This window comes from Rhinoderma darwinii, unplaced genomic scaffold (assembly GCF_050947455.1).
Source record: "Rhinoderma darwinii isolate aRhiDar2 unplaced genomic scaffold, aRhiDar2.hap1 Scaffold_3317, whole genome shotgun sequence".
NCBI classification, from domain to species: Eukaryota; Metazoa; Chordata; class Amphibia; order Anura; family Rhinodermatidae; genus Rhinoderma; species Rhinoderma darwinii.
In genome coordinates, this window is record NW_027463398.1 from 83,376 (window position 1) to 102,635 (window position 19,260).

Sequence of the window (19,260 nt, forward strand, 5' to 3'; positions counted from 1 at the left end):
GTTAATACATAAAAAGGGTGATAAAAGGAATCTGGGTAATTGGAGACCTATCTCTTTGCTCAATAGTGATTACAAGTGCTATAGCAAAATTCTAGCAAATCGAATGCGTGAAGTGATCGGTCAGGTAGTGGGGGAGGATCAAGTGTGTGCGGTACCAAGTAGGCGTATGACTGACAACCTGTTGCTGTTAAAAGATTTGATTGGGGATTGCATGGACAGAAAGCAAAAGTGTATGGTGCTAGCTGTGGACTTTGAGAAGGCGTTTGACCGCGTGTCACATGAATTTATGTTTGGTGTGTTGAATAAAATGGGTTTTCATAGCAAGTTTGTGAGTGCAGTAAGATGCTTGTATGGAGGAGTGACGAGCGAATTTTTGGTGAATGGGTTTTTGAGTGGTAAAGTGAGAATTAAATCGGGAGTCAGACAAGGTTGTCCGATGTCCCCCGTTCTTTTTATTAGCGTAATTGAAGTTTTGTTGTGTATGTTTAGGAAAGAGAAGGTGATGAGGGGCTTGCTGATACCTGGTAGTGGAGGTAAGGTGGTGAAAACTCTAGCTTATATGGACGATGTGGTCATTGTGAGTGAGTCTCTAGCTAGTTTGACTAGGGCTAGATTGGTGTTAGATCTTTTCTGTAGTGCGTCCGCTTTTAGAGTGAACTGGAGTAAAAGCATTTTTAAGTGTTTTGGTGACAGTAATGTTAGAATGGATGGTGTAAAGTGTGAACAAGGCGCAATTAGGGTTTTGGGTATTTTATTCAATGAAAACTTAAAGGGGAACGAGAGTTGGGATGAATGTGGTATGAGGATTGAGCGAAAGTTGAATTTCTGGCGTATGCGTAGTTTGACGTTTTCTGGTAAAACCTTAATCATTAAGTCAGTTATTTTGCCAATCCTGCTCTTTTGTGCAGTGATTTTTCCCTTTTCAACCAGGAAAATAAAAAAAGCAGAGAAAATGGTTTTTACTTTTTTTTGGGGATGCAGGATGGAAAAGTTGAAGCGGGAGTATCTATATAAATTGTGCGAGCATGGTGGAATGAATTTCCCAAATATTGAGGTTCTCTTGGGGTTGAGTTATGTGAAGGTAGTGACGGTGTTGATTGAGCGGAATAACAAAACTGCGTATATGATGAGGTATTTGGCTGGATGGACGCTTTTCGGGTTAAATTGGGTGAAGAGGGATGCAAGAGTGCCTGTGGCATTTAAATGTCCTGTGTGGTACATGAAGATTGAATGGTTTGTGAGGAAGTATGATTTACTATCTGTACCTATGGTGGATTTCAAGAATAAGAATGGTGTGATGAAAAGAATGCGGGCGAATGAGCTTGCATGTAATATTGATGGGCTGCGGTCAGGTGAAGCGGATGCAGTATGGAAGAATTTGGATATTGTAGGGGTGTCAAATCGCCAACGGGATGTAGTGTGGATGTCATTACATAATATACTGCCTGTGAGACAAGTCCAAAAGCAGCGGGATCTCATTAGACATGAAGTGTGCCCTAGGGAGGGGTGTGGGGCTAGTGAGAGCATACGCCATCTAATATGGGATTGTGACTTCTCTTATGAAGTATGGAAGAGAGTAGGGGGTTTGTGTAAAGAGTTGGCAGGTGTAACATATGTGAATTGGAAGGTGGCAATGTTTGGGATGGGTGCATGTAGTAGAGCTAAAGATAGAATATTATGGTTAATAATGGTATGTGTGATGGAAAGTCTGTGGGATGTGAGGAATCTTTTGGTATTTAAAAGAAAGGTTGTGTCTGTAAATGATTGTGTTAAGATATTTTTGTCCCGGTTATATGTCAAATATTTATGGGATAAGCAGCGCGGTGGTGGCAATGTTGATTCCGAAGGGATTTGGAAATTCAAAAAGTGGAAAGCATTAATCCGCTATAAATAATGTTGTTTTGTCATCTGTTATTTCTGTAATGCATTGTCTTTCTTTTGGAATTAAATAAAAGAACAAATTTAAAGAGTAACCATAGAGATGATTGATATAAGCGATATCGTTTTTTTGATTATTCAGATTGAAAAACTTAAGTTTTCGCTTCGTATCTAACTGAATGGTTATTAAAAAAAAAAAAAAAAAAAAAAAAAAAAAAAAAAAAAAAAAAAAAAAAAAAAAAAAAAAAAAAAAATCTGTTCTTATCAGTTTAATATCTGATACGTCCCCTATCTGGGGACCATATATTAAATGGATTTTTAGAACAGGGAGATGGAAATAGAGCTTGCTCTGTCCACTCCACGCATTGACCTGGTATTGCAGTATTTCCAGGACCGGTGCACCCTTCCCTTATGTGTTGACTAAAATCAGATTCCAAAAGTGTTTTTTCTCTTTGCCATTGTTTCTGTCTTTCTGAAGGGATCTCCCCTTTTAATCCCATTATTTCAACACCTGTTGGACAATGCATTTGTACAGTCATGTGTGATAATGAGCTCATTTATTAAATGCAATTAATGAATACATTGCCACCTCTTGTTGTGTGTGTGTGTGTGTGTGTCTTCTGTGTTTCTGTGTTTCCGGCATTTCACATTGGAACAGCTCATTCACCTTCCTTGTCTTCTCTCCGCCCTCCCTCCCTCCCTCCCTCCTAGGTAAGTTAAAGAGCTGCACCTGAGCCAGCCACTGATTGATGCAGCACCACAGTCAAATAGTGGAGTGGAGTGGAGTAGGGGAACAGCAAACAGCCATTAAAGCAGCCAGCCGCCTACCCGCCACAATGGACCTACCTGTGTACACTAGGTGGATGTGATGGAATGTACTGTCGTCCCTACATTTCAAGAAGAAGTAAGAATTGCAGTTGCAACAAACCCTTGCTTGCCTACAAAGAGAGCAGCAATTTGGATTTGTTACTATGTTACCTGGAAGAATAACAAACTGTGCAAGGATGGAGGTTGTAGGAGCAAAGAGAAGTTGTCTGTAAAGTTGGTGGATGCCTATTTTCCATTTTGCAGTCCCTTGTCTCCCTCTTGTGGCCTCCTGGAGGCAAATAAATGTGCAAAAAAAAGACAGCCTGGCGGCCGGCTGTTGCAGTGTTGCCCTCTCAGGCAACACTGAGTGACTGACTGAGCCTCACAGTCTTATATAAAGTTCAGACGGAACTTTGCACGTGTCATAGTGGAGCCCTCAGGATTCCAGAGCCAGCTTTCTGACATCATAATGGGGCCTGCCTCAGAGATAAAAGCCTGGGCCCAGGCAGTGTTGTTCAGTGCTGCTCAGCAGGCAGCACAGGACTGGATTAAAGCTGATACAAGGTGTGAAGGAACAAGGGGTGGCTGTGGGCATGCACTTGCTGCCGCTGCCAGTGTTTATCTGCATGGCAGGAGGGCATTTGGGCGTTGCCAGGAAGGCGTTTTTATGTAGATTCCTCCTCTTTCAGCACTGCATTGTGGTGCAAGCAAAAGAAGCAAATCCTGTCTGGCTTCCTCTCCGGCCTTTATTCACCTCCCGCTTAGTAGCTGTAAATGTGTGTGAGCCTGCAGGGCCCCATGGAATTGCCTAGGAGTAGGCTGAATCGCTGCAAGGGGTGAACAGCAGTATGGGACAGGCTCGGGCAAGGCAAGGGCCGCTCGGGTTATCGCTTCTCGGCCTTTTGGCTAAGATCAAGTGTAGTATCTGTTCTTATCAGTTTAATATCTGATACGTCCCCTATCTGGGGACCATATATTAAATGGATTTTTAGAACAGGGAGATGGAAATAGAGCTTGCTCTGTCCACTCCACGCATTGACCTGGTATTGCAGTATTTCCAGGACCGGTGCACCCTTCCCTTATGTGTTGACTAAAATCAGATTCCAAAAGTGTTTTTTCTCTTTGCCATTGTTTCTGTCTTTCTGAAGGGATCTCCCCTTTTAATCCCATTATTTCAACACCTGTTGGACAATGCATTTGTACAGTCATGTGTGATAATGAGCTCATTTATTAAATGCAATTAATGAATACATTGCCACCTCTTGTTGTGTGTGTGTGTGTGTGTGTCTTCTGTGTTTCTGTGTTTCCGGCATTTCACATTGGAACAGCTCATTCACCTTCCTTGTCTTCTCTCCGCCCTCCCTCCCTCCCTCCCTCCTAGGTAAGTTAAAGAGCTGCACCTGAGCCAGCCACTGATTGATGCAGCACCACAGTCAAATAGTGGAGTGGAGTGGAGTAGGGGAACAGCAAACAGCCATTAAAGCAGCCAGCCGCCTACCCGCCACAATGGACCTACCTGTGTACACTAGGTGGATGTGATGGAATGTACTGTCGTCCCTACATTTCAAGAAGAAGTAAGAATTGCAGTTGCAACAAACCCTTGCTTGCCTACAAAGAGAGCAGCAATTTGGATTTGTTACTATGTTACCTGGAAGAATAACAAACTGTGCAAGGATGGAGGTTGTAGGAGCAAAGAGAAGTTGTCTGTAAAGTTGGTGGATGCCTATTTTCCATTTTGCAGTCCCTTGTCTCCCTCTTGTGGCCTCCTGGAGGCAAATAAATGTGCAAAAAAAAGACAGCCTGGCGGCCGGCTGTTGCAGTGTTGCCCTCTCAGGCAACACTGAGTGACTGACTGAGCCTCACAGTCTTATATAAAGTTCAGACGGAACTTTGCACGTGTCATAGTGGAGCCCTCAGGATTCCAGAGCCAGCTTTCTGACATCATAATGGGGCCTGCCTCAGAGATAAAAGCCTGGGCCCAGGCAGTGTTGTTCAGTGCTGCTCAGCAGGCAGCACAGGACTGGATTAAAGCTGATACAAGGTGTGAAGGAACAAGGGGTGGCTGTGGGCATGCACTTGCTGCCGCTGCCAGTGTTTATCTGCATGGCAGGAGGGCATTTGGGCGTTGCCAGGAAGGCGTTTTTATGTAGATTCCTCCTCTTTCAGCACTGCATTGTGGTGCAAGCAAAAGAAGCAAATCCTGTCTGGCTTCCTCTCCGGCCTTTATTCACCTCCCGCTTAGTAGCTGTAAATGTGTGTGAGCCTGCAGGGCCCCATGGAATTGCCTAGGAGTAGGCTGAATCGCTGCAAGGGGTGAACAGCAGTATGGGACAGGCTCGGGCAAGGCAAGGGCCGCTCGGGTTATCGCTTCTCGGCCTTTTGGCTAAGATCAAGTGTAGTATCTGTTCTTATCAGTTTAATATCTGATACGTCCCCTATCTGGGGACCATATATTAAATGGATTTTTAGAACAGGGAGATGGAAATAGAGCTTGCTCTGTCCACTCCACGCATTGACCTGGTATTGCAGTATTTCCAGGACCGGTGCACCCTTCCCTTATGTGTTGACTAAAATCAGATTCCAAAAGTGTTTTTTCTCTTTGCCATTGTTTCTGTCTTTCTGAAGGGATCTCCCCTTTTAATCCCATTATTTCAACACCTGTTGGACAATGCATTTGTACAGTCATGTGTGATAATGAGCTCATTTATTAAATGCAATTAATGAATACATTGCCACCTCTTGTTGTGTGTGTGTGTGTGTGTGTCTTCTGTGTTTCTGTGTTTCCGGCATTTCACATTGGAACAGCTCATTCACCTTCCTTGTCTTCTCTCCGCCCTCCCTCCCTCCCTCCCTCCTAGGTAAGTTAAAGAGCTGCACCTGAGCCAGCCACTGATTGATGCAGCACCACAGTCAAATAGTGGAGTGGAGTGGAGTAGGGGAACAGCAAACAGCCATTAAAGCAGCCAGCCGCCTACCCGCCACAATGGACCTACCTGTGTACACTAGGTGGATGTGATGGAATGTACTGTCGTCCCTACATTTCAAGAAGAAGTAAGAATTGCAGTTGCAACAAACCCTTGCTTGCCTACAAAGAGAGCAGCAATTTGGATTTGTTACTATGTTACCTGGAAGAATAACAAACTGTGCAAGGATGGAGGTTGTAGGAGCAAAGAGAAGTTGTCTGTAAAGTTGGTGGATGCCTATTTTCCATTTTGCAGTCCCTTGTCTCCCTCTTGTGGCCTCCTGGAGGCAAATAAATGTGCAAAAAAAAGACAGCCTGGCGGCCGGCTGTTGCAGTGTTGCCCTCTCAGGCAACACTGAGTGACTGACTGAGCCTCACAGTCTTATATAAAGTTCAGACGGAACTTTGCACGTGTCATAGTGGAGCCCTCAGGATTCCAGAGCCAGCTTTCTGACATCATAATGGGGCCTGCCTCAGAGATAAAAGCCTGGGCCCAGGCAGTGTTGTTCAGTGCTGCTCAGCAGGCAGCACAGGACTGGATTAAAGCTGATACAAGGTGTGAAGGAACAAGGGGTGGCTGTGGGCATGCACTTGCTGCCGCTGCCAGTGTTTATCTGCATGGCAGGAGGGCATTTGGGCGTTGCCAGGAAGGCGTTTTTATGTAGATTCCTCCTCTTTCAGCACTGCATTGTGGTGCAAGCAAAAGAAGCAAATCCTGTCTGGCTTCCTCTCCGGCCTTTATTCACCTCCCGCTTAGTAGCTGTAAATGTGTGTGAGCCTGCAGGGCCCCATGGAATTGCCTAGGAGTAGGCTGAATCGCTGCAAGGGGTGAACAGCAGTATGGGACAGGCTCGGGCAAGGCAAGGGCCGCTCGGGTTATCGCTTCTCGGCCTTTTGGCTAAGATCAAGTGTAGTATCTGTTCTTATCAGTTTAATATCTGATACGTCCCCTATCTGGGGACCATATATTAAATGGATTTTTAGAACAGGGAGATGGAAATAGAGCTTGCTCTGTCCACTCCACGCATTGACCTGGTATTGCAGTATTTCCAGGACCGGTGCACCCTTCCCTTATGTGTTGACTAAAATCAGATTCCAAAAGTGTTTTTTCTCTTTGCCATTGTTTCTGTCTTTCTGAAGGGATCTCCCCTTTTAATCCCATTATTTCAACACCTGTTGGACAATGCATTTGTACAGTCATGTGTGATAATGAGCTCATTTATTAAATGCAATTAATGAATACATTGCCACCTCTTGTTGTGTGTGTGTGTGTGTGTGTCTTCTGTGTTTCTGTGTTTCCGGCATTTCACATTGGAACAGCTCATTCACCTTCCTTGTCTTCTCTCCGCCCTCCCTCCCTCCCTCCCTCCTAGGTAAGTTAAAGAGCTGCACCTGAGCCAGCCACTGATTGATGCAGCACCACAGTCAAATAGTGGAGTGGAGTGGAGTAGGGGAACAGCAAACAGCCATTAAAGCAGCCAGCCGCCTACCCGCCACAATGGACCTACCTGTGTACACTAGGTGGATGTGATGGAATGTACTGTCGTCCCTACATTTCAAGAAGAAGTAAGAATTGCAGTTGCAACAAACCCTTGCTTGCCTACAAAGAGAGCAGCAATTTGGATTTGTTACTATGTTACCTGGAAGAATAACAAACTGTGCAAGGATGGAGGTTGTAGGAGCAAAGAGAAGTTGTCTGTAAAGTTGGTGGATGCCTATTTTCCATTTTGCAGTCCCTTGTCTCCCTCTTGTGGCCTCCTGGAGGCAAATAAATGTGCAAAAAAAAGACAGCCTGGCGGCCGGCTGTTGCAGTGTTGCCCTCTCAGGCAACACTGAGTGACTGACTGAGCCTCACAGTCTTATATAAAGTTCAGACGGAACTTTGCACGTGTCATAGTGGAGCCCTCAGGATTCCAGAGCCAGCTTTCTGACATCATAATGGGGCCTGCCTCAGAGATAAAAGCCTGGGCCCAGGCAGTGTTGTTCAGTGCTGCTCAGCAGGCAGCACAGGACTGGATTAAAGCTGATACAAGGTGTGAAGGAACAAGGGGTGGCTGTGGGCATGCACTTGCTGCCGCTGCCAGTGTTTATCTGCATGGCAGGAGGGCATTTGGGCGTTGCCAGGAAGGCGTTTTTATGTAGATTCCTCCTCTTTCAGCACTGCATTGTGGTGCAAGCAAAAGAAGCAAATCCTGTCTGGCTTCCTCTCCGGCCTTTATTCACCTCCCGCTTAGTAGCTGTAAATGTGTGTGAGCCTGCAGGGCCCCATGGAATTGCCTAGGAGTAGGCTGAATCGCTGCAAGGGGTGAACAGCAGTATGGGACAGGCTCGGGCAAGGCAAGGGCCGCTCGGGTTATCGCTTCTCGGCCTTTTGGCTAAGATCAAGTGTAGTATCTGTTCTTATCAGTCCTTGTAAGGATAGATAGCTCGGAGAACCACTGGGGGCTATAAACACTAGCTTAGCGATCCAAGAGCGTTCCAGACGAAGCCGGCGACGAACTGCGGAGAAGAACCAGCGAAGACGACGATCCAGAAGGGAGAAGCCGCCATCGGGGAAGAAGCTCCGGGAGATCGCTGCCGGGAAGAAGAAAGGAGAACTTCGGAGAAGAGCCGCTGCTGAAGGGGATCTTCGAAGAAGCTCGGCCGCAGAAGAAGAAGCTCGACGAGGAACCGCTGCGGAAGAAATTTCGTGGAAGAACCTCGGCCAGCAAGGAGAAGATTTGCATAGCTCCGCCCCCTTCGGGAAAGAGCTATCGAAGATCCTCCCCAAGCGACAGGAACAGCTGGAAGAAGCCATGGCCTCAACCAGCAACCCTGCCACCCAGAAGAAGAAGGCTGATGGACCAGGTGAGCCGGCCCAGGCCAGGACATCTCCTCCTGAAGCCTCCTCAGGCGAACAGGCCACCAGGAAGCCGAACCAGGCTGCTCCAACCCTGGAGCCCTGGATGAAGCAGACGGTGGCCCTGAAGCTGAAGGAGGTGGACGGGAGAGTGCCGGACATGACGGAAGAAGTGTTCTGCCAGAAGATGCTCCTGGACCAGGGCTTCGCTAAGCCGGAGACCATCAGCATCCAGGCCTTCATGACCGGGATGTTCTTCGTGACCTTCGCTTCGATCAACATCTGCAGAAGGTACTGGGAGATGGTGAAAGCGGCGAGGCCTGAATCCCCTTTCTCTCGCTTTGTGGGCAACTGCCCTGTCCAAAGAGAGGAAAGGCGGGTGACGGTCTCAATGCGGAACCCACACACCCCCGGCAAAGACATCACCACGCTCCTGAAGCGGTTCTGCACAGTGGTGAGGGAACCCACCCACATCCTGAACGGACTCGGCTTCTGGACTGGCAAGTGGTCGGTAATCGTCCGACTGAACAAGGATTCGAGCGCGGAAGACGGCCTCCAGCACCTGCCCCAGTCATTCTCGCTGGGCAACTCCTACGGCCTCATCTATTACCCGGACATGCCGCAGATCTGCAGGAGATGCAGCAAGAAGGGTCATTCGGTGAAGGACTGCAAGGAGGACGCCTGCAAGAACTGCCGGGTAACAGGACACGAGACCAAAGACTGCCCGAAACGGACAATGTGCAACCTCTGCGGACAAGCAGCCCACTCTTACAAGGACTGCCCGAAGAGGGATCGATCCTGGGCAACTGTAGCAGCAAAAGCTCCAGCCAGAGGGAACCCCGCCCCAGCCAGAGCTCCAGCGGCACAGAAGACCGGGAAAAAGAAGGATGGTAAGAAGACGACAGTCCCTCCCCCCCCTCTCCCGGCCCTCCCTCGCCCTACCCTTCCCACCCTCCCTCGCCCGGCCCTCCCCACCCCCCCGTCCCCAACCCCTGTCACCCCCACTGAGGCTCTCACCTTCTCCTACCCACCCATCTCAGTGGTCCTGTCACCTGCACCTCTCCCAACCCAGCCTCCCTTCTCCCCAGCTCCAGCAGCACTAACATCTTCCCCTCCAGCTGCTGGAGTCCTCTCCCTGGAGGATTTTCCCCCTCTTGTCTCCTCAGGTGCCATCCAGAGGAAGAGAAAGGTGAGGGACAGCCCAGCTGCTGAGTCCTCAAAGCGACAAGTCGTGGAAATCTGCGAAGATTCCCTTGCGCAGCAGGAGGAAATGGAGCAGATGGTGGAGGAACTCGTGTCTGAACCTGAGGTCATCGACTTCACAACAGACATCCAGGTGGCTACAATCCTGGAACAATTTTTGTCAGAGGGCCTGCTGGATCTTCCGGACCCGCCAGGCTCCAGAGAGGAGGATCCGCCCGACCGGACTGGTAACTAAGGTGTATCGTTTGCACTAACCTTCTTTATTCTCCCCCATGGCTGCTAAACTTAACATCTTTGGCCTCAATGTGAGGAGTGTTAGAGATAGGACTAGATGTCAGATGGTGCTAACTTTTCTTTCCAAGCAGTCGAGTGATGTATTTATGCTGCAGGAATGTACTCTCCCCTCTTCCAGGTCATACCATCATCTGGCCAGGCAGTGGACCCATGGCCCGTCCTACTGGTCTGGTGGGGGCGACTGTAAGTCTGCAGGGGTTGCCATCCTGATTAGGGGAAGCGTATTTACTGTTGACTCTGTCCAGGAGCTCGTCTGCGGCCGCTTGTTGGTCGTAGACGGTTCCTGGGCGGGAGAGCCGATTAGGCTCATCAACGTGTACGCTCCCCCTATGAAGGCTGAGCGCCTGGAACTATTCCAGACCCTGCGGACCCAGCTCGCCACCACTAGGGCAGTGGTGATGGCCGGGGACTTCAACTGCCCCATCGAAGAGGATGGACGAAGTTCCGGCACTTCAATCAAGCTGGATGTCAGTTCCAAACTGCTTATCGAGATGGTAACCGAAGCATCCTTGCAGGACGTGGTGGGCTCCATGGGGATCGGCTCTGTGAACTATTCATGGAGCCGACCCGATGGCTCACTTCGTTCTCGGATTGACTTTGTGTTCACCTCCCGGGCAGTCAAGCAGCATGGGCACTCCATGGTCCCCTGCTTCTTCTCTGACCACAGGGCCATTCTCTTCCAGGGTGCCATCGGCCACGGTTTTCCTCCCGGCCCTGGCTCCTGGAAGCTGAATTGTGCCATGCTGGAAAGAGAGGAGGTACTGGCGGAACTTAGAGACGCCTATATTGTTTGGAGGAATGATAAAGTTTTCTTTGACAAAACCTGTGACTGGTGGGAATATGTTAAAGTTGAATTTCGTTGTTTCTTTCAGGCAAAAAGTCGTCAACAGGCGTGTGAGAGGAAGAGAGACTTCAGAGAGATGCAGCGTCAGCTGCGATCCCTGCAAGACCTCCTTCAATGCGGCTGGGACGTCAGGAAGGAGCTGGAGGAAGCCAAAAAGGGCCTGAAAAGGCACTTTGAGGAGGAATCCAAGCGAATTGTCTTTCGTTCCAAGGTGGAGAACCTGGAGAAGGGTGAGAAATGTAACTCGTTCTTTTTCAGGAAACTCCATGCCGGCCACACGCCCCTGAAGGAACTCCGAGATGAGACCGGAAACATGCATTCTGGGAAGAAGGAGGTGATGGGAGTCGTCACAGACTACTACCGAAGCCTCTACTCCCGGAAAACCACTGACCCCGAAGCCGCCGATAAATTCCTGTCAGGTATCACTAATCATCTTGATCCTGCAGGTACGGAGGCTATGGATGTACCCCTGACGGTGGAGGAACTGCTCTCTGCCGCTAAATCCTTCAGACCCGGTAGGACCCCGGGCAGTGATGGTCTCCCAGCAGAGCTCTATGTAGCGCTGGGGGACTTGATCTGTCCGGACCTGCTGGAGCTCTATGAGGAGATGGTGGTGGAGGGTAGAATGCCACCGTCCTTGAGAGAAGGCATGATCACGATCTTGTATAAGCGGAAGGGGGAGAGATGTGACCTGAAAAACTGGCGTCCCATCTCTCTCCTGAACGTGGACTACAAGATCCTCGCCAAAGTATTGACCAACAGACTGAAGGTTGTCATCGGACAGATCATCGGATCGGACCAAACCTGCGGCATTCCTGGCCGTAGGGTGGCCGACAGTCTTGCCCTGGTGAGGGACACGGTGCATTACATGCAAAGCCGCCGTACACACGCGGCCCTGGTCAGTCTGGATCAGGAGAAGGCTTTTGACCGGGTCTCTCACGAATTCATGGGTAAGGCTCTGCGTAGGCTGCGGCTTGGCAGGTTGTTCTGTTTGTATGTTAACCTGATGTATTGCGACATTTACAGCTCGGTGCTGGTGAACGGCTGGAAGACTGACCCCTTTCCTGTATCGTCGGGGGTTAGACAAGGCTGTCCTCTTTCACCTCTCCTTTTTGTTTGTGTTATAGAGCTCTTCGCAGAGGCTATCCGGCAGAATGGAGAGATCAGAGGGATCACCGCACCAGGTCCAGGACACTTCGAGGTCAAATGCTCGCTGTACATGGACGACGTGACCGTCTTCTGCGCTGACCAGAGTTCGGTGACTGCACTCATCCAGACCTGTGAGGAGTTCGGACGCGCTTCAGGGGCAAAAGTCAACTGCGGGAAGTCGGAAGCCATGCTCTTCGGAAAGTGGTACCTGCCTTCTCCTGCCTCCTTCCCGTTTACTATCAAGCCGGACTTCATCAAAATTCTGGGAGTCTGGTTCGGTAAGGAAGGTGCAGCCCTAAAGTCGTGGGAAGAACGCTTGGCCAAAGTCAACCAAAGGATCGGACTGTGGAGCCTCAGACAACTCACTATTGAGGGCAAAGCAATGGTCCTGCGTAACGAAGTCTTGCCTGTGCTACAATACACTGCACAGGCATGGCCCCCTCTTGCCACCGTCTCGAGGGCCATTACCAGGACTGTGTTTCGCTTCATCTGGGGCTCGAAAATGGACAGAGTAAAGCGGACTGTTATGTACAAGGAGCCCCGCAAAGGTGGGAAGGGTATACCCGACATTCCCACTCTGCTGCGGATCGCTTTTGTATGTGACTGTGTTCGTAGGACTCTGAGGACAGCAAACGGCTCTGCGGGCAAGGCCATGTCCCGCTACTTCCTCCTTCCCCTCTGGCGAGGTTTTGGCTGGGACAAGTGGGACAGCTCCTTCCCTTACAACTGGCACGCTCCCTGGTTCTACGGAGATGTTGTCCGGTTTGTGAGGGAGCATCAACTGGAGGGTCTTAAGCCCGACTTGTGGAAACCTAAGACGATCCACAAGCACATCAGAGCAAAGGACTCACTGGAGTTTGTTCCAGGGCTTCATGCCGACACGTTGGAGACTGTTTGGACTAACGTGTCATCTGGCAGGTTGACCAACGGGCACAAGGACATTTCATGGATGGCCATCCAGGGAGGACTGCCTCTTAGGTCATTCATGCATGCCCGCAACCTGTGCAAGACCCGGTACTGCCCCAGGTGCCCCTTCACGGAGGAAACATCTTTGCACATTTTCTGGCAGTGCCCCTTTGCACAGGGTCTGTTGAAAGCCTTGGAACATGAACTCAAGGACTCAGTACCCAGGAACAGACTGTCGCACCGCTCGGTACTTTATGGACTATTTCCTGGGAATACCACGGATGGAGCAATCCAGGAAGCCTGGCGCCTTATGAACTGCTTTAAGGACGCTATATGGTTTGCCAGGAACCGTCTGATTTTGCGGAGAGAGAGTGTGTCCGTCCAGGACTGCCGCAGGCTGATCCACAGCCTGCTCAGAGACTATTCCACCTGGGACAGCCCGGACGTCGATGAGGAAGAGGACTGATACTCCCCTTCCCCCCACTCTCCCTTCTTGTGTGTTGTCTTTCAATAAAGCTTCGGGCCTGTGATTTCCCCCTTCCCTATCCCCTCCTACCCACTCCCCTATCCCATCACTTGTCTGTAATGCTTTGTTGTTTGGCTTTAGTGAATGCAAGAATGTTAGTGTAGCATGTGGTGTAATGTATAGCATAGGCTAGCCTGTACTGTGTATTATACTGTCATGTTATGTTTGACGACTGTTATTATTTATTATTTGCTGCTTCATGGCTTGCGCTGCGTCGCAGTAATGTTTGTATGATGACGATTGATTGTCAATAAAGCAATTTTCAATCAAAAAATCTGTTCTTATCAGTTTAATATCTGATACGTCCCCTATCTGGGGACCATATATTAAATGGATTTTTAGAACAGGGAGATGGAAATAGAGCTTGCTCTGTCCACTCCACGCATTGACCTGGTATTGCAGTATTTCCAGGACCGGTGCACCCTTCCCTTATGTGTTGACTAAAATCAGATTCCAAAAGTGTTTTTTCTCTTTGCCATTGTTTCTGTCTTTCTGAAGGGATCTCCCCTTTTAATCCCATTATTTCAACACCTGTTGGACAATGCATTTGTACAGTCATGTGTGATAATGAGCTCATTTATTAAATGCAATTAATGAATACATTGCCACCTCTTGTTGTGTGTGTGTGTGTGTGTGTGTGTGTGTCTTCTGTGTTTCTGTGTTTCCGGCATTTCACATTGGAACAGCTCATTCACCTTCCTTGTCTTCTCTCCGCCCTCCCTCCCTCCCTCCCTCCCTCCTAGGTAAGTTAAAGAGCTGCACCTGAGCCAGCCACTGATTGATGCAGCACCACAGTCAAATAGTGGAGTGGAGTGGAGTAGGGGAACAGCAAACAGCCATTAAAGCAGCCAGCCGCCTACCCGCCACAATGGACCTACCTGTGTACACTAGGTGGATGTGATGGAATGTACTGTCGTCCCTACATTTCAAGAAGAAGTAAGAATTGCAGTTGCAACAAACCCTTGCTTGCCTACAAAGAGAGCAGCAATTTGGATTTGTTACTATGTTACCTGGAAGAATAACAAACTGTGCAAGGATGGAGGTTGTAGGAGCAAAGAGAAGTTGTCTGTAAAGTTGGTGGATGCCTATTTTCCATTTTGCAGTCCCTTGTCTCCCTCTTGTGGCCTCCTGGAGGCAAATAAATGTGCAAAAAAAAGACAGCCTGGCGGCCGGCTGTTGCAGTGTTGCCCTCTCAGGCAACACTGAGTGACTGACTGAGCCTCACAGTCTTATATAAAGTTCAGACGGAACTTTGCACGTGTCATAGTGGAGCCCTCAGGATTCCAGAGCCAGCTTTCTGACATCATAATGGGGCCTGCCTCAGAGATAAAAGCCTGGGCCCAGGCAGTGTTGTTCAGTGCTGCTCAGCAGGCAGCACAGGACTGGATTAAAGCTGATACAAGGTGTGAAGGAACAAGGGGTGGCTGTGGGCATGCACTTGCTGCCGCTGCCAGTGTTTATCTGCATGGCAGGAGGGCATTTGGGCGTTGCCAGGAAGGCGTTTTTATGTAGATTCCTCCTCTTTCAGCACTGCATTGTGGTGCAAGCAAAAGAAGCAAATCCTGTCTGGCTTCCTCTCCGGCCTTTATTCACCTCCCGCTTAGTAGCTGTAAATGTGTGTGAGCCTGCAGGGCCCCATGGAATTGCCTAGGAGTAGGCTGAATCGCTGCAAGGGGTGAACAGCAGTATGGGACAGGCTCGGGCAAGGCAAGGGCCGCTCGGGTTATCGCTTCTCGGCCTTTTGGCTAAGATCAAGTGTAGTATCTGTTCTTATCAGTTTAATATCTGATACGTCCCCTATCTGGGGACCATATATTAAATGGATTTTTAGAACAGGGAGATGGAAATAGAGCTTGCTCTGTCCACTCCACGCATTGACCTGGTATTGCAGTATTTCCAGGACCGGTGCACCCTTCCCTTATGTGTTGACTAAAATCAGATTCCAAAAGTGTTTTTTCTCTTTGCCATTGTTTCTGTCTTTCTGAAGGGATCTCCCCTTTTAATCCCATTATTTCAACACCTGTTGGACAATGCATTTGTACAGTCATGTGTGATAATGAGCTCATTTATTAAATGCAATTAATGAATACATTGCCACCTCTTGTTGTGTGTGTGTGTGTGTGTGTGTGTGTGTCTTCTGTGTTTCTGTGTTTCCGGCATTTCACATTGGAACAGCTCATTCACCTTCCTTGTCTTCTCTCCGCCCTCCCTCCCTCCCTCCCTCCCTCCTAGGTAAGTTAAAGAGCTGCACCTGAGCCAGCCACTGATTGATGCAGCACCACAGTCAAATAGTGGAGTGGAGTGGAGTAGGGGAACAGCAAACAGCCATTAAAGCAGCCAGCCGCCTACCCGCCACAATGGACCTACCTGTGTACACTAGGTGGATGTGATGGAATGTACTGTCGTCCCTACATTTCAAGAAGAAGTAAGAATTGCAGTTGCAACAAACCCTTGCTTGCCTACAAAGAGAGCAGCAATTTGGATTTGTTACTATGTTACCTGGAAGAATAACAAACTGTGCAAGGATGGAGGTTGTAGGAGCAAAGAGAAGTTGTCTGTAAAGTTGGTGGATGCCTATTTTCCATTTTGCAGTCCCTTGTCTCCCTCTTGTGGCCTCCTGGAGGCAAATAAATGTGCAAAAAAAAGACAGCCTGGCGGCCGGCTGTTGCAGTGTTGCCCTCTCAGGCAACACTGAGTGACTGACTGAGCCTCACAGTCTTATATAAAGTTCAGACGGAACTTTGCACGTGTCATAGTGGAGCCCTCAGGATTCCAGAGCCAGCTTTCTGACATCATAATGGGGCCTGCCTCAGAGATAAAAGCCTGGGCCCAGGCAGTGTTGTTCAGTGCTGCTCAGCAGGCAGCACAGGACTGGATTAAAGCTGATACAAGGTGTGAAGGAACAAGGGGTGGCTGTGGGCATGCACTTGCTGCCGCTGCCAGTGTTTATCTGCATGGCAGGAGGGCATTTGGGCGTTGCCAGGAAGGCGTTTTTATGTAGATTCCTCCTCTTTCAGCACTGCATTGTGGTGCAAGCAAAAGAAGCAAATCCTGTCTGGCTTCCTCTCCGGCCTTTATTCACCTCCCGCTTAGTAGCTGTAAATGTGTGTGAGCCTGCAGGGCCCCATGGAATTGCCTAGGAGTAGGCTGAATCGCTGCAAGGGGTGAACAGCAGTATGGGACAGGCTCGGGCAAGGCAAGGGCCGCTCGGGTTATCGCTTCTCGGCCTTTTGGCTAAGATCAAGTGTAGTATCTGTTCTTATCAGTTTAATATCTGATACGTCCCCTATCTGGGGACCATATATTAAATGGATTTTTAGAACAGGGAGATGGAAATAGAGCTTGCTCTGTCCACTCCACGCATTGACCTGGTATTGCAGTATTTCCAGGACCGGTGCACCCTTCCCTTATGTGTTGACTAAAATCAGATTCCAAAAGTGTTTTTTCTCTTTGCCATTGTTTCTGTCTTTCTGAAGGGATCTCCCCTTTTAATCCCATTATTTCAACACCTGTTGGACAATGCATTTGTACAGTCATGTGTGATAATGAGCTCATTTATTAAATGCAATTAATGAATACATTGCCACCTCTTGTTGTGTGTGTGTGTGTGTGTGTGTGTGTGTCTTCTGTGTTTCTGTGTTTCCGGCATTTCACATTGGAACAGCTCATTCACCTTCCTTGTCTTCTCTCCGCCCTCCCTCCCTCCCTCCCTCCCTCCTAGGTAAGTTAAAGAGCTGCACCTGAGCCAGCCACTGATTGATGCAGCACCACAGTCAAATAGTGGAGTGGAGTGGAGTAGGGGAACAGCAAACAGCCATTAAAGCAGCCAGCCGCCTACCCGCCACAATGGACCTACCTGTGTACACTAGGTGGATGTGATGGAATGTACTGTCGTCCCTACATTTCAAGAAGAAGTAAGAATTGCAGTTGCAACAAACCCTTGCTTGCCTACAAAGAGAGCAGCAATTTGGATTTGTTACTATGTTACCTGGAAGAATAACAAACTGTGCAAGGATGGAGGTTGTAGGAGCAAAGAGAAGTTGTCTGTAAAGTTGGTGGATGCCTATTTTCCATTTTGCAGTCCCTTGTCTCCCTCTTGTGGCCTCCTGGAGGCAAATAAATGTGCAAAAAAAAGACAGCCTGGCGGCCGGCTGTTGCAGTGTTGCCCTCTCAGGCAACACTGAGTGACTGACTGAGCCTCACAGTCTTATATAAAGTTCAGACGGAACTTTGCACGTGTCATAGTGGAGCCCTCAGGATTCCAGAGCCAGCTTTCTGACATCATAATGGGGCCTGCCTCAGAGATAAAAGCCTGGGCCCAGGCAGTGTTGTTCAGTGCTGCTCAGCAGGCAGCACAGGACTGGATTAAAGCTGATACAAGGTGTGAAGGAACAAGGGGTGGCTGTGGGCATGCACTTGCTGCCGCTGCCAGTGTTTATCTGCATGGCAGGAGGGCATTTGGGCGTTGCCAGGAAGGCGTTTTTATGTAGATTCCTCCTCTTTCAGCACTGCATTGTGGTGCAAGCAAAAGAAGCAAATCCTGTCTGGCTTCCTCTCCGGCCTTTATTCACCTCCCGCTTAGTAGCTGTAAATGTGTGTGAGCCTGCAGGGCCCCATGGAATTGCCTAGGAGTAGGCTGAATCGCTGCAAGGGGTGAACAGCAGTATGGGACAGGCTCGGGCAAGGCAAGGGCCGCTCGGGTTATCGCTTCTCGGCCTTTTGGCTAAGATCAAGTGTAGTATCTGTTCTTATCAGTTTAATATCTGATACGTCCCCTATCTGGGGACCATATATTAAATGGATTTTTAGAACAGGGAGATGGAAATAGAGCTTGCTCTGTCCACTCCACGCATTGACCTGGTATTGCAGTATTTCCAGGACCGGTGCACCCTTCCCTTATGTGTTGACTAAAATCAGATTCCAAAAGTGTTTTTTCTCTTTGCCATTGTTTCTGTCTTTCTGAAGGGATCTCCCCTTTTAATCCCATTATTTCAACACCTGTTGGACAATGCATTTGTACAGTCATGTGTGATAATGAGCTCATTTATTAAATGCAATTAATGAATACATTGCCACCTCTTGTTGTGTGTGTGTGTGTGTGTGTGTGTGTGTCTTCTGTGTTTCTGTGTTTCCGGCATTTCACATTGGAACAGCTCATTCACCTTCCTTGTCTTCTCTCCGCCCTCCCTCCCTCCCTCCCTCCCTCCTAGGTAAGTTAAAGAGCTGCACCTGAGCCAGCCACTGATTGATGCAGCACCACAGTCAAATAGTGGAGTGGAGTGGAGTAGGGGAACAGCAAACAGCCATTAAAGCAGCCAGCCGCCTACCCGCCACAATGGACCTACCTGTGTACACTAGGTGGATGTGATGGAATGTACTGTCGTCCCTACATTTCAAGAAGAAGTAAGAATTGCAGTTGCAACAAACCCTTGCTTGCCTACAAAGAGAGCAGCAATTTGGATTTGTTACTATGTTACCTGGAAGAATAACAAACTGTGCAAGGATGGAGGTTGTAGGAGCAAAGAGAAGTTGTCTGTAAAGTTGGTGGATGCCTATTTTCCATTTTGCAGTCCCTTGTCTCCCTCTTGTGGCCTCCTGGAGGCAAATAAATGTGCAAAAAAAAGACAGCCTGGCGGCCGGCTGTTGCAGTGTTGCCCTCTCAGGCAACACTGAGTGACTGACTGAGCCTCACAGTCTTATATAAAGTTCAGACGGAACTTTGCACGTGTCATAGTGGAGCCCTCAGGATTCCAGAGCCAGCTTTCTGACATCATAATGGGGCCTGCCTCAGAGATAAAAGCCTGGGCCCAGGCAGTGTTGTTCAGTGCTGCTCAGCAGGCAGCACAGGACTG

The 19,260-nt window shown here is 48.9% G+C and overlaps 7 non-coding genes and 2 pseudogenes across 7 annotated transcripts; all 9 read left to right on the forward strand.

Annotated features, from left to right (window-relative positions):
* Positions 1 to 2,114: 2,114 nt before the first annotated feature.
* On the forward strand, positions 2,115 to 2,285 carry LOC142704398 (U2 spliceosomal RNA; annotated as a pseudogene).
* Positions 2,286 to 3,571: 1,286 nt separating this feature from the next.
* Positions 3,572 to 3,762, forward strand: LOC142704422 (U2 spliceosomal RNA). The gene has a single exon (XR_012867880.1). It is a non-coding gene; the product is annotated as a U2 spliceosomal RNA (small nuclear RNA).
* Positions 3,763 to 5,048: 1,286 nt separating this feature from the next.
* On the forward strand, positions 5,049 to 5,239 carry LOC142704423 (U2 spliceosomal RNA). The gene has a single exon (XR_012867881.1). It is a non-coding gene; the product is annotated as a U2 spliceosomal RNA (small nuclear RNA).
* Positions 5,240 to 6,525: 1,286 nt separating this feature from the next.
* On the forward strand, positions 6,526 to 6,716 carry LOC142704424 (U2 spliceosomal RNA). Its single transcript, XR_012867882.1, has one exon. It is a non-coding gene; the product is annotated as a U2 spliceosomal RNA (small nuclear RNA).
* A 1,286-nt stretch (positions 6,717 to 8,002) lies between these two features.
* On the forward strand, positions 8,003 to 8,104 carry LOC142704401 (U2 spliceosomal RNA; annotated as a pseudogene).
* Positions 8,105 to 13,647: 5,543 nt separating this feature from the next.
* Positions 13,648 to 13,835, forward strand: LOC142704384 (U2 spliceosomal RNA). The gene has a single exon (XR_012867859.1). It is a non-coding gene; the product is annotated as a U2 spliceosomal RNA (small nuclear RNA).
* Positions 13,836 to 15,133: 1,298 nt separating this feature from the next.
* LOC142704425 (U2 spliceosomal RNA) lies at positions 15,134 to 15,324 on the forward strand. Its single transcript, XR_012867883.1, has one exon. It is a non-coding gene; the product is annotated as a U2 spliceosomal RNA (small nuclear RNA).
* Positions 15,325 to 16,622: 1,298 nt separating this feature from the next.
* LOC142704427 (U2 spliceosomal RNA) lies at positions 16,623 to 16,813 on the forward strand. Its single transcript, XR_012867884.1, has one exon. It is a non-coding gene; the product is annotated as a U2 spliceosomal RNA (small nuclear RNA).
* A 1,298-nt stretch (positions 16,814 to 18,111) lies between these two features.
* LOC142704428 (U2 spliceosomal RNA) lies at positions 18,112 to 18,302 on the forward strand. The gene has a single exon (XR_012867885.1). It is a non-coding gene; the product is annotated as a U2 spliceosomal RNA (small nuclear RNA).
* The last annotated feature ends 958 nt before the right edge of the window (positions 18,303 to 19,260 follow it).